Source organism: Cryptomeria japonica, chromosome 8, assembly GCF_030272615.1.
Source record: "Cryptomeria japonica chromosome 8, Sugi_1.0, whole genome shotgun sequence".
Lineage (NCBI taxonomy): Eukaryota > Viridiplantae > Streptophyta > Pinopsida > Cupressales > Cupressaceae > Cryptomeria > Cryptomeria japonica.
This window is the reverse complement of record NC_081412.1, coordinates 270,306,260-270,319,281: the sequence shown is the minus strand read 5'-3', so window position 1 is coordinate 270,319,281 and position 13,022 is coordinate 270,306,260. Positions and strand designations below refer to the sequence as shown.

The following is a 13,022-nucleotide window of genomic DNA, read 5'->3' as shown; positions in this document are numbered from 1 at the left end:
CTGGCTCTACTTTCCAGCCCTGCTTGCCTACTTTGGTCATCCATGGTCAGTAAAACTCATAGTTACCAGGAGACCCGTCTCCTGCACCTGGAGACTCGTACCGGAGATGGAGACGGAGATGGAAACTTCTTGACACATAGGGTGCTTTTGGCTGCCATCTCCTGTCGTCTCTGAAGTCTCACGACCAAAAATTCACATCTCCTCCTAGAAAACTTAGGGCAAAATGCAGTAAAAAGGCAAAAAAGATAAAGCAAATAAATAAGATAAGCTTGCAGAAGATAAAACAAGGAAAGTCGTAGGGAAATGACTAAAAAGGAAACCGTTTCGCGGGAAGACAAAAACCCCTGCAAAGGTATAATGATCGGATCTATTGACAATGTTGACTTTTGGGGAGGACTGATTTCTTTTCATTGTAATAGTCTAAAGAGAAATTGCATTTACTATTTAGCGGGCAATATTGAGTGTGCTCAACATCTATATTACCTTACTTTCACGAAACAATTTAGACTGCCTATGGTATCAGCAATATAAGCAATTTTAATTTCAATTTTTGTTCAGTTTTAAAGTTAATGTTAAACTTTACCACTGTTCTTGTTTTCAAAGTTCTGTCATGATATTTTTTGGAAATTCTTAAATTATATTTTTTTAAAAGTCCCCGTCTCCTATTTTTGAAAATTAGTCGTACCAGTACCAGTACCAGTCTCCAAAGTCTCCAAGTACCCCGTCTCCTGGTAACCTTAAAACTAAATGTAATTTCTTTCTTTCCTTTCATGCAACAAGTTTCGATAAGTTGTCTTGAAACAGATTTTATCTTATTTGATTCCATCTTGTTTAGAAGTGTGTTTATGATCTTTAGGTCAAAAAGAAAAAAAAATTGAAAAATTAAAATCTTCAGAGAGATAATTCTAGACCTGAGTAATTGGCAATAAAATGTAATCTTGGTTAAACTTTACATAGCAAGGTAATGACTTATAAACCCTCCCATTCATTCCCGAGAGTGAATCAGATTTTGTTATTTACTACAATAATCAACTCAGTATATCCATGTACCCATGTTGCTGCTGCCTCTAAATGTTCTTTCATATAATGGATTAATGCAAGAAAGCACTCTCAAACCTCAAGTTAAGTATTTATGCTAATCAGCTGTCCTTATTCAATTAGAGCCTTTAAATAAGAATCATAACATAAATAATGTCTTGTGATATTACTCTGATATCGAGCACATAAACATCAAAGAGTAGCTGAAAAATATAGACGATTTATTCAAGTAAATATCCAAGAACATGTAGACTACAAATAACATCATACAGAATTTTCAATGTATGGCATTAAGTAAAAAAAGCAGACAAGGGATAGAGAGGAAAATATTAGACGCTTTATTCCTACTGCCAAAGAAAAAAGAAAAAGCATGACAGTTTTTTACAAATGGTGTTTTTTTTATGCAATGGTTACAACAGATGACCTTGTACAAAAAAGTTTCAAGTTAATTTGCTACGGATCCAAGATATCTAAGTAGTACTTGAATTGATGTCATCCACAAGTGCATTCTTATCCATTCTTTAAATTCAGCATTTAGCAATACATTATATGCATCCAGTTATTACTTCTAACTTCAATTCACAGATAAAAAATCTATTTCCTTCAGTTCTTTATTGTAACTAGGTGGCACACATGATAATCTTGAAAGGATTAATTCCTAGACTATTGTTATCTTCATAACCATTAATTTATCCTTTTTTATTTAATAGACCACAACTAACCTTGACAACACAGATATGTATCAAGCATGACTTTCTTTAAGAGATGGATTTCTTCGTACTTCCTTTATCTGTGGTTACTTTTCATTTCTAGTCCATATTCAAATCCCAATCAGTAGTACGAACTTTACTTTTACTCTATGCTTCCAAGTTACAAGCATGTATCCATTTGCTTTCCATTATTGATTCACACAAATGCAAATTATTCAGCCAAAAACCTTAGAATTTTTTTGTATCTTTTCACCTCTGTTTCTAGAATCACGTTCATTTCCATTCCTAGAAAGCATCCTTAAATCCCATTTATGTTTCCCTTGCTTGATGCCCCCAATTCACTCTATTCCATTTGTCTTCCATTAACTTGTAAGGGTCCAAACAGCATACAAATGCTTAATACAAGAAATGTCATCAAGATAAGGTAAATGTTAACAAAGGATATTGAAATAGATAAAACATGTTTAAAGTTAAACCTTAGAATTCACCAAACAATAGATATTGTTTATTACATAGCTTTTCAGTCCATAATAATTAAAGCCCTAAAAGTATGATGTCCGCCAATTTTTTAAACAAATTGTGCAAAAAAACGTAGAGAACATTCAAAGAATTTCCAAGTATGATGTCTAACTGGCTTTTTATGAAATTGTTAGATACGTTGAGAACATATGAAGGAGGTATACATTAACTAAGGATACTGAAATACATAAAAATGTATACACCTTTGAACAAGGAAGGAGGTACACTTGAACATTTTTTGAAAAAATTGTTAAAAAATGTAGAGAGCGTCAAGAAGGTACAAGAACTCTACATAAGGTTTTCATTCAGCTGGTTGCAAGTCGAGGGCACCTGCTTATTTTTTCACCTATTGCTACATGTTTCTAATCTGAACTACATTGTAATCGACATTTTGACATCTATCACTGTCTATATATTATTTATGTTGTGGACCGTGGTATGTTTTGTGCAATGCAATCAGCGATATGAATATAAACAATGAAAATCTATTTTCTACAATTCATGTGTTTTAGTGTCTAATTTATTTGCCTACAATATCTCTATGCTATGGAAATGCCCTTAAATATGAAAAAAAAAGCAGTTTTTGATTTTTTTTTGCAATTTTTTTATGTTCTTTTGTAAATCCGATTTTTTCCCGATTTTTTCAAAAAATCTTATACTTTTGTTTTGCCGATTAATTCCCCAAACGATTAAAGCTTCTTTGGTTAATGCTATCACAAAAGATTGCACCCTTGCTGAGATATCAACTCAGCAACCTTGTGAAACATGGAAACAACCCAAAAGTGTGGGACCTTGCACAAGGGGGTTGAATCTCCGAAGAAAGCCGACTTCCTTCTCAATCCAAGTGCAAGTGTTGAACCAACTCAACACTTCAAATCTTACTTCTAAACCTATCCTAACAGCTTGCAGAGGAAAAGGGAAGAGCGAAATGCTTAAAATGAAAGGAGATGATGTACCAAGATAAGAGATGTTTCTCTCCCCACCCGAAATGGCACAAAGAATCAACTGAAATACCCAAGAGATGCACAAACTTCAGTTGCATGAATGACCTTAACACACGTATGGAGGTTAGGACTTGTTGAATGTCAAGAGGGGAGAAGGTTTCCCACAAGTCACACTTAGAAATAAATTAACACAGCATATATGAGAGAAGAACCACAAAACATTCACCTACGATGAAGGTAAGGAAACATACACAGCATGCATAAGTTGAAGGAAGGCAAGAATGATAATTTCAATTCATTCGAAGGCCAATGGCCAAACTTACAATTGCAGAAATGCAAAAATATACAAGTCTTCAAGAGAAATGAAAGAGCATAGAATAGCTCAAGCCAACAGGGAGAGAACCCTTTACAATGAGGCATGACAGCCTTATATAGAAAACTAGTCGCAAGAGTTGTTGGAGCATTAAAAGCCTTGAGTGTTGATCACGCCATCTGGAAGTGTTGCAAGCCGGAAGGAAGTTGGGAAGACTTAGGCTAAGGAACTTTGGAGCCTCGAAGTTCCGGAGTTCCGGGGAAGAGAAAAGGAGGCTAAGGAAAGGAACTACGGAACCTCAGAGGTTCTAGAGTTCCGGCAAAGAGAAGAAGAGGCTAAGGAAGGAACTTCGGAACCTCGGGGTTTCGGAGTTCCGGTAAAGAGAAGAAGAGGCTAAGGAAGGAATCACAAAACCTCAGGGTTCCGGAGTTCCGACAAGACAACACTTCACACCTCATAATTCCATTACTTTCTCCTTGATCCAACTAGGGCAGCGCTGGTCCATGGAACATATCTCTGATCAGTCCTCACTGATGGACCAAGGGTGTCATAAAATGACAACATTTTTTGCGACCTCTGCGGGATGCTTGCCTACTAAGCATAAAGTCCAGAAGCCTTGAGCATCCATTGGGCACTGAGTCATTGAAAAGACCCAAAACATGTGTGCACCATCACTTCGAGGAAAACTGGAAACTAGAGCACACGCCCTCTTAAGGAGAATGTGGCAGGTGCACAAGCACTTATGAAAGCAAAACAACTTCTAGTCTAATATTTACATAGTCATTAACACCCTCTTTAGAAGAAGGGCTTGAGATGAATCCCATTCACTAGGATTGGAAGAAATTCGCCATCAAGCCTGGAGAGATGAAATGCATTGGCTTCCTTGCTAGTGATGACATATGGACCACTCCAGATAGCATCAAATTTGGAGTCACCCAGCTTTGGCTCTGTCTACATCCCACTTTAGAACTAGATCTCCCTCTTTGAAGACCCTGTTAGTAGCCTTTTTGTCAAAAACTCTCTTGACCTGTTTTTGATGAGTCTCAAGCGTACGCATAGCCTGACCTCTAACCTCCTCCAGCTCCATTAGCTCAGCTAGCCTTATTGTCATGGCATCATTTTCTATCAATTCCAGCTGATGTGCTAGTTCAAGAGAGGGTAACTCTAGGGAAGTTGGGAGTCTTGCTTCTTTCCCATATACCAGCATGACAAGGAAGTTACTAATCGCCCTCTTGGGTGTGATCCTGTTAGCCCATACAGCTGTCCTCAACTTAGTATGCCACGACCTTTGGTTGTCTTTAATCGTCCTTTTGATTATCCTGATCCACCTATTCCAACCCCAAGATCTCTAGATCTAAACTCTTAGCAAGGGAAGAACCACAGCTGGAAGGAGCAGAATGGCAATGCCCATCCCCAGAGATGGTGAATGTTCATTGCGAAGAATATCATAATCTTAGTCCAGGATTCCAAACTGATATGTCCCTCAAAGATTACTGTGATTTGCAGATGAGGAATGCACCAAAAAGGAGAGGAAAAAGGACCCCTCAATATTAGGCTACCAGAGACTTTTAGAATCACGTTGGCAAATTAACCGTTCCTACCTATGATCGATCCATCAAATATTCAGCTTGGGCATGGTTGCAAAGAATTGACACCTATTTTTTATTAAACCCAATGATCAAAGATGAGGTTATCAGATTTGCCACTCCTTACCTAAAGGGGTGGCTCACGTGTGCGAGTATCATGTCATATCCCTGTGTAGACAGCGAGATCATGAGAAGCATAACTGTATGAGATTTGTACATATATGTATATTTTCCAAATTTCAAATTAATAAAATTAAGTTGACCGATTAAATGTGTTTACACCTTAACTAATATTATTAATGAAAGAATGCATCCATTTCCAAACCGTCTCTGAAGAGACGCCGTGCTTTCAAAAAGGGGTCGCGTGATTTCAAAAAGGTATAAACCACGCCACCAAGGGAAGCACGAGGGAGAGAGGAGCAAAAACGGGAAATCGGAAGGAGAATCAGCAAACAGGTAACCATGTTACTCAGCTATAATATTAATTCAGTTTCATTACAATGCCTAAACAACCAACGGGATAGCCTGTGAATGTATCAGGCTGGTACGATGCGGAGGGAGAGTCACTGGTTCTTCCCAGCGATGAAGAACCAGTGCCTAATCGTATAGAGCGCCCCCTCCCCATCACCGGCAGTCTAGTACGTTCCCAGGCCAGTCTGTCTGGGTATCACAGTGCGTCCATGTATTATCGTTCGTTGAAAGTGTTCCCATATGCAAATTGTATTCAATCGGATTTTCTGTAACTCACCTTTATATCAATGGGAATGAACATAATCCAAGTAATTGTACAGATTAATTGCTCATCAATCACAAATTTGGATCAATAAATAAATTATTCTTGCCACATGACTTAATCAAATCTATAACATGCCAAAGGATATCTCCCCCACCAAATATACAACCTACAATATGAGGTTCAGTTATAGGTCGTAAAAATGTACTCTAGTAATCGATAGCTTGCTTCTTTCCCATATACCAGCATGAAAAGGAAGTTACTAATCGCCCTCTTGGGTGTGATCCTGTCAGCCCATAAGGCTGTCCTCAACTTAGTATGCCACGACCTTTGGTTGTCTTCGATCGTCCTTTTGATTATCCTGATGAGGTTTTTGTTGGAAGATTCAGCTAAGCCATTACCCTGAGGGTAGTAATTGGATGACGTCTTCAAGTATACACCATGCTTAACTGCCCAAGAACTGATTTGGGTTTCAACTAATGCCTTGGCATTATCTAATATGATGGTGGATGGGACACTGAATCTTGTCACAATTTCATCAAGGAATTCCAATACTGAGGCCTCGGTAGCATCCCTCGATGCAATTGCCTCTGTCCACCTAGTGAAGCAGTATGTTGCGGCCAAGATCCACTTGTGGCCAGCACTAGAAGGTGGATTTATCATGCCAATGAAGTCTAAACCCCATTGTGCGAATGGTTGATCTACTCGGATGGGGTGAAGAGGTAGGGCAGCTAGTCTTTGCTTTCCAGAGAAGAAAGCACATTTCTTGCAATTCTTCACCCATCTATGTGAGTCATTGAATAAGGATGGCCAGTAATAAGCAGCCCTCATTATTTTGATAGATGTAGTCCTTGCAAAGAAGTGGTCCCCTGAAGAGCCATCATGAAATTCTTCTAACAATTTGCTGACTTGATTTTGCTCAATACATCTTAACAAGACTCCATTAGAGTCTCTTCGAAAAAGGGTGCCATCCACTAAGACATAGGGGATGGACTGCAACCTAAAATGTCTTCTTTTGGTCCTGTCCAAACCTTGGGGGTATCTACCTTCCATTAAGAAGGTGGTCATGTCACTTACCCAAATGAATTGAGTGTCGTTGCTAGTTGGTTGATCCTCTTGTAACACAAGGGCAACCTCTGAAGTAGTCTCAGAAGATGAGACAAGTTGTTCACATAGGCCCCTTCCTCTTACAAGTTTAGTGATCTTGATGTTGATGTCGTATTCCATGACCTTGGTTATCCACCCAGCCCTCTTCTCATTGATATCCTTGTTTAGAAGGAAATCCTTGACACTTGCATGTGGAACTAAGAGCTAGATCATGTTGTTAGACAGCATATATCTGAACTTTTTTAATGCCCTTTCAACAGTGAGGACTTGCTTCTCTACATAGCTATACTTAAGCTCAAAGTCTTTTAACCCCTCGCTAAAGAAGGCAATAGGTTGCTCCAAAATATCATTGTTTAGCTATGTTAAGACAGCTGAGATGTTGGATTCTCCTCCGAAGGTATAGAGGACAAAATCCCTTTAATAGTTAGGGTTGAAAAGGGTAGGGGCTTGAGCAATTGCTTGTTTAATCTCTTCAAAACCGGCCCTCCCCTCCATGGTCCAACTAAAAACCAATTTTTTCTTCAACATGGAGGTGAGGGATTTTACCATGGTGGCAAGGTTGGGAATGAACCTCCTCACAAAGTTGATCCTACCAAGGAAACTTTGCAATCCCTTCTTGTGACTGGGGAGTGGGAGAGAAAGGATAGCCTCCACTCGCTCTGGGTCAATGGTCAGGCCATCTTTGGATATAATGTGTCCTAGCAATCTTCCTTGATCAGTAGCAAATACACACTTGCTAGGGTTCAAGGACACACCATACTCCCTGCATTTCATGAACTACTCAAGATGACCAAGATGGTCAACTACATGCTTTGAGTAAACAATTATGTCTTCAAGGTATATAAGCACAAACTTTGCTAATACACCCTTGAAAGCCATGTCCATTGCTCTTTGAAACGTGGCAGCTGCATTGGTTAGCCCAAAAGGCATCTTGCAATAAGCATAGGTACCCCACTTAGTAGTAAATGCAATCTTGTATTGGTCTGATTCTTGGACTAAAATTTGATTGTAGCCTGAATACCCATCCAAGAATGAAAATCTTTTCGAGCCACTGACCTTTTGGAGAATCCACTCCATGGAGGGAAGGGGATAATGATCCTTGAGGGAGGCTCTATTGAGGTCCCTAAAGTCTACACATTGTCTGATTTCCCCATTCTTCTTCCTTACAGGGACAAGGTTGGCCACCCAGGAGGAGTGCTTGATAGGGAAGATGATATTGGCTTCTATGAACTTGGTTAACTCCTTCCTCATTAGTGACTAATCTTGGGGTTGGCCTTTGCTTTTGTCTAACTGGCTTTGTATCCGGGTTTAGCTCTATAGTATGTTTGGCTAAGCTAGGGTCAAAACCCTTCAAATCTTCATAGGTCCAAGCAACTATGTCATCATATTCTTGACAAAGCTCAACAAAAGCCTCTTGTTCGGTTGAGGAACATACCTTGCCCAAATTTAGAGACCTACCCTCAGCAACAACAACTGGCTAGTAATCACCCTTCTTTGCAGCCAGGTTCATCTTCTTCTTCAATTGATCATCCGAGTTGAAAATGCCTTCCAAGGTAACTAGACCTTTAGGCAACTTGTTGGAGTTGAGCTGCATGATTTGATCTCCATATTGGTCTTGCAGCTTAGACTGATTTTTAGCAGAAATTCTGCTTCATTTTGCAAGAAATTAACAATCTGCTGATCACTTTCGTATACTTGCCAATTTGCCTGATTGTCTGGGACAGCAAGCCTCACAACAAGCCTGATGTGTTGTTCCTTCTCGCTTGCAACATGCGTCGATATGTGGAACTAAGCACCAACCACTACAAGCCTATCAGCATGCTTGTTCTGACTTCTAGGAATACTCTGGATGTTGAAGGCCTCGAGCCCTTCAATCAACTCCCAAACTCTGTGTTTGTATGATTTGAGTAGGTTGTTCTTTGTTATACTTTGAGCTCGGATATGATTAACAACCAATTCGCTATCTCCAAATACTTGCAAAGATCTGATCTTTTTGTTTTGTGCAAGTTGAAGGCCTTGGATCAAGGCTTCATACTCAGCGACATTGTTGGTGCAACCAAACTAAAGTCTAAAAGAGAAGAAGTATTTCTTTTGCTCAGGAGAAACAAGCATCACACCAGCACCTGCATCGTTTATGTTTCTTGAACCATCAAAAAACATGCTCCATAACCCCTCTGAATCTCCTTGTGTCTTGATGAGGTTAGGGATAGGAGTATCCTCTTCATGGATACAATAGGTACCAAACCCAGTCTCTTCAGTCTCAGCAAGTGGATCAAACTGAAAAGCATTGGCCCATTCATCCAACAAACAATCAGGGACCTCTTGCAAAAGAGTAGCAGGCTCACGGACAGTACACTCCTCCCCCTCTTCGTGCAAAGTGCAATTCATGTTTATAGGGTTGGGGGTGTAGGGCTCAATGTGGTTTTCCACAATGGGCTCTGCCCTTATGGTAACCTTGGTACCATACCTTGTTCGAAATAGCATGTGGGACCAATCAGAAGACAGGTATCCACCTATCTTGGCAGTGAAGTCTCTAGACAGACAGATGGCAATGAAGGCAAGGAGGTCGATGATTGATACGTCTTGCAAGGCAGTGCAATCAGGGCATGCATGCAATGTCAACTTCAATATTTTAACAACCCCTATTGTCTTGATAGAAGTGCCATCCAATTGGACCACCCCTTTAGTCACAGGTTCATATTCTATGCCAAGAAGATCAGCTACCTTCTTAGGCATGACTGAGCTACTAGCTCCTGAATCTATCATGCAGTTGTGAACTAAGTTATCTCCTATGATTAAGGAGAGATAGAAGGGGGGAGGCTTGCTGATCTTGCTTGAATCTTCTTCCTCCTTGGGTTGTACCAAACTGGTAGAAATTGCCTTCCTGCTGACTGTTGCCTCATCACCTGACTGGTTGATATCCTTTAGTGCCTCCTTGAGCAAATCCCTTTGAGATGGGATGGAAAGAGCCTCCAACGTAGTGACATTGAGGTTGGCCTTCTTCATTTGATCTACTATATTGAAAGGAACACCAGCTGATTTTAGAGGCCCCTTTGAGGCTACAAGGTCTACCTTTGCTCTTTGGACAACTTGGGCCTCCTCCTGCCTCTTGCTCCCTTGCAAGGTATTTTGGCTTGTATCCTGGACAGCTACATTGGGCGTTGGAGCTTAAGCTAATGTTAAAGGTGAGGCAACTTCCATGGTTCTCTGCTTTGACCTTGTATATTGTAGCATAGACTCACCATTTGTTTGGTTCATACCACAAAATTCTACCTCCTGCCAATTGACAAAGGTAGAATCTCCTTGCAAGTGAGCCTAATTGCCAACAATAGGCTGATTTGGGTCATATTGTTGGCCAAAGGTGGTTGACTCATTTTGCACTACTAAGGCTTGGACAAACTCTCCATTTTGACATGCACCTTGGTTGTGTGGCTGATTGCATGGTTGACACCAATCTTGCTCTTGGGCGAGGTTGTTTTGCATTGGAACTATTGCTTTTGAGTTACTTGCAACTATGGGGTTCACACCATTCAAAGGCTGGGCTTGTTGCCTCTTTAGTGTCACCAACTCATTGCCAAAGCTTTACAATAGAGTCTTGACTTCATGGAGCTCATTAGAGGATGTAGAGGATGTGGATGGTTGACCTGCAAGCGCCATGGGGATAGGAGCCAAGGTGGGTTGTTGAGTAGGAGCTTCTAGTTAGAGAGGCATTGGAGGCCTTGGAGCTATCTTCCCAGCCTGTATCAAACAATTTTCTGCCCTTATGGCTATGTCATATGCATCCAGTAGGGAGGCTCCACCCATTGATTGTATCATGACAGCTATATCGCTGTTGAGAGCTCTCGGATAATACAAGAAGGCATGATTTGGAGATGGCTTCACTAGGGCAGGAATTCTATTCCATGTCTTTTGGAATCTAAAATTCAAATCTCCCATGAACTCATGAGGTGCCCTCTTAATTGTAGTCAACTGCTCCACAAGTGAGAGGTGATCACTTTTGTCTTCGAAATGGTGAATGGAGCTAGACGGCAACCCTCTATACCACTGCAAAGCTTTTCCATTCAAAGGTGTGGCTAAGAGTTTAACAGCAACATCATCTTGAGTGACATTATGGACGGAGCAGATGTTCGCAATGTCTTGAATGTGCTCAATAGGGGTAGTGGTTGTTTCACCAATGAAGTATGGTATACTCTTTAACGCAGCCACTGGTATATCATTCCATTGGGTCAAAATAAAAAGACTCCCCCCATTGAAAGTAACAAAAACTTGCTTTTGGCCATATGAAACAATGGTCTATTGATATGAATGGTGGGAGCCCTAGACAGTAATGGTCTTGTAAATGGAGGGGTAGAACGAGACCTCGGAGATGGAGTGTTTACGACCTTGACACCCCTGACTGGTGACAATGAAGGTCTACCTCTCCACCTTCTAGAACCTAAAGATGAGAGTTCTACAAATTGGAAGCTACCTCTAGAAGACGCCCTTGTATGAATTTTGGGCATGAAGTCAACAAGTAGTCATGAACAAGAGACTGGACTTGTGAGCAGAGCCGCCAAGTACTTGAAAGATGACTACCTCTAAAGGATGAGACACTAAGAACAGCACTAAATCCTTAGCATTTAAATCGAAAGTCTATCCCACCAGGCGTGCCAAAAACTATTATCACAAAAGCTTGCACCCTTGCTTAGCTATCAACTCAGCAACCTTTTGAAACATGGAAACAACCCCGAAGTGTGGGACTTTGCACAAGGGGGTTGAATCTTCGGAGAAGGCCTGCTTCCTTCTCAATCCAAGTGCCATTTTGAACTCAGTCATTTTTTCTTCAAGCCCACATTTGGAACACTTGTTCATTCAATCCAAAGGACTTCAAAAAGTCTTCAGCATCTCAAATGAAATTGAGGACAGAAACCCTCAAATTTCAGTGGAAATGATTCCAGCTCCAAAACTGCATTAAACTTCAAAAACAATTACAGGCAGTTTAGCAATCAGAAATTAGCAGCATTCCTGTTGCAGCACAGCAATTTTACAGAATTTGCAATTTGCAAGAGTACAACTACAGCAGCAAGCCGTCCAGTTCACTCCACTATTCAGAGGCAGCAGCATCCAATAAGAGATTTTCTGTTGATTAACATATTTCTGGTGAATATTCACCTCTGCTTGTACTCAAATAAATCTTAGTAACAGCTGTTATTGCTGTACTACGCAGGAAACTGCAGTCTACCATGTTCCTAAATATAAATATATATATATAACTCATCATTCTTGTTAAATCTGGTCTGGTATTGGCTGTGGCAGTTCATATAATTTCCAGTTGGTGGCTTGCAAAACCTTTTCTGGTGTGGTAATAAGGTTATACCGTTGAGTTCTATGTCTTTTTTCTAAAATTTTCAATCATAATAATCGGAACAATCAGGAGGAGATATGACAATGGTGTCAAGGCAGTAATCTTACCAGCCTGTAGGGCAAATTCATCTATACAGTGATAGAGATCTCCAATACTCAAAAAGAGAAAAGAGAGAGAATTCTCAGACTTCAGAAACAGAAACAGAAGCTAAAAAGACGGGTGATAAAAAAAAAAAATCATCTGATTAGGCCTTGAGAGAACTTGCAGCTCAACTCATACAAAGCCAAGAAGCCTTGAGAGAAATTCAGTGAGAGCCTCCATAGCCATTCTAATTCTTACTCTGTGAGACAACAATACAGGCAAGACCAACAATGGAGAGGCTAGTAAATTAATAATTAGTCGGGTTCCTAACAACTCAAATCCACCTATTCCAACCCCAAGATCTCTAGATCTAAACTCTTAGCAAGGGAAGAACCACAGCTGGAAGGAGTAGAATGGCAATGCCCATCCCCAGAGATGGTGAATGTTCATTGCAAAGAATATCACAATCTTAGTCCAGGATTCCAGACTGATATGTCCCTCAAAGATTACTGCGATTTGCAGATGAGGAATGCACCAAAAAGGAGAGGAAGAAGGACCCCTTAATATTAGGCTACCAGAGACTTTTAGAATCACTTTGGCAAATTAACCGTTCCTACCTATGATCGATCCATCAAATATTCAGCTTA

The 13,022-nt window shown here is 40.3% G+C and overlaps 1 protein-coding gene across 1 annotated transcript in view; it reads right to left on the bottom strand.

The window, feature by feature from the left end:
• LOC131072427 (ubiquitin carboxyl-terminal hydrolase 17) overlaps positions 1–13,022 on the bottom strand; it is a 56,173-nt gene that overhangs the window by 2,243 nt on the left and 40,908 nt on the right. The gene's annotated exons all lie outside the window — the stretch shown is intronic.